Below are 622 nucleotides of genomic sequence, written 5' to 3' on the forward strand. Positions count from 1 at the left end.
CAGCAGGTGTTTGACGGTGGCAGCATCTGCAACCTTGAAATGCTTGGCAACACAGAAGAAACTGCATTCTTGCTTCCTGGAAGTTGTCCATAATGTTGCCAGCGTCTGTTTGCAGATTGGTTACCCAGCTGTTGCATCAGTACCTCGTTCCATCATCATGTATACAGGCAGGTCCTGGATTTGTCTGTGTAGACTGATTACATCTTCCCACTTGCTGAAAATGTCAAGAGGCCTTCCTGGCAGATCCATCTGCATTCGTGGTAGCTGCCCCATAACCACTCCCACCACCCCTACTCCTCCTGCCTGCAGCCCCAGCCAAGGCTGAAGCAAAGAAGAGTCCAAGGAGTCAGAGGAGAATATGGGATTTGGTCTCCTTGATTAATCACCAAAAAGCAACCAACTCAACCAGCCAACTGTATTTGTCAAACAAGGAAATAAAGGTTTACTTCTCTATAATAATAATTATATATATATATATATATATATATATATATATATATATATATATAACATCTATTTAGAGATAGATATGTGGAAGTCGATTCATAACACATATATGCTAAACTCCCTGGAATTGGGAAATAAGAGACCCAACTCTATTATCTCTTGTCTGAGTGACTTA

The 622-nt window shown here is 41.2% G+C and overlaps 1 pseudogene; it reads left to right on the plus strand.

Annotated features, from left to right (window-relative positions):
- Positions 1–382, plus strand: part of LOC125164773 (60S acidic ribosomal protein P0-like) — an 819-nt pseudogene extending 437 nt beyond the window's left edge.
- The last annotated feature ends 240 nt before the right edge of the window (positions 383–622 follow it).

Source organism: Prionailurus viverrinus, chromosome B1 (genome assembly GCF_022837055.1).
Source record: "Prionailurus viverrinus isolate Anna chromosome B1, UM_Priviv_1.0, whole genome shotgun sequence".
In the NCBI taxonomy this organism is placed as follows: Eukaryota; Metazoa; Chordata; class Mammalia; order Carnivora; family Felidae; genus Prionailurus; species Prionailurus viverrinus.